This window comes from Morone saxatilis, unplaced genomic scaffold (assembly GCF_004916995.1).
Source record: "Morone saxatilis isolate NCDOM2014 unplaced genomic scaffold, NCSU_SB_2.0 Contig12, whole genome shotgun sequence".
NCBI lineage: Eukaryota > Metazoa > Chordata > Actinopteri > Moronidae > Morone > Morone saxatilis.
Window position 1 is genome coordinate 23,241,768 of NW_023339674.1, and position 466 is coordinate 23,242,233.

At 38.6% G+C, this 466-nt stretch overlaps 1 protein-coding gene across 3 annotated transcripts in view; it reads right to left on the bottom strand.

Annotated features, from left to right (window-relative positions):
- ryk (receptor like tyrosine kinase) overlaps nt 1-466 on the bottom strand; it is a 39,888-nt gene that overhangs the window by 4,446 nt on the left and 34,976 nt on the right. The gene's annotated exons all lie outside the window — the stretch shown is intronic.

The following is a 466-nucleotide window of genomic DNA, read 5'->3' on the forward strand; positions in this document are numbered from 1 at the left end:
GAGAGAGAGAGAGAGAGAATACAAGACAATGTGAAGTTGAGAAGCAGAAACAGGAAAAACACAAAAAGGGAGGGAGTGGGGACAGGAGACCACAGCTGACATGATTTTGTTTGTGTCAAATTGTTCTTATTTCCTTTGAATATACCATGGGTCAAAGATGGGAGTTTGAAGAGTATTTCAGTCTTTAAATGCCAATGTAGGGTGAGTCAACAGAAAAACAATATTTGTCTTAACTCACGCTGGGGCTTTAGAAAACACTTTGCACAAAAGAAGAAAACTTTTCAAAAAAGGTAGTTAACTAATAATTATCTGAATGTCAAGAATGCTGGAAACAACTACAGAACACTTATATTCTAGCCATGCTCGTGGAAGGCTGCAAGGATAGAAATGTTGGTCCTCTCGCACCACCAGACATTGGCGTTTTTGGTTTTGGTGAAATATCACAACAACTATTAGATGGATTGCC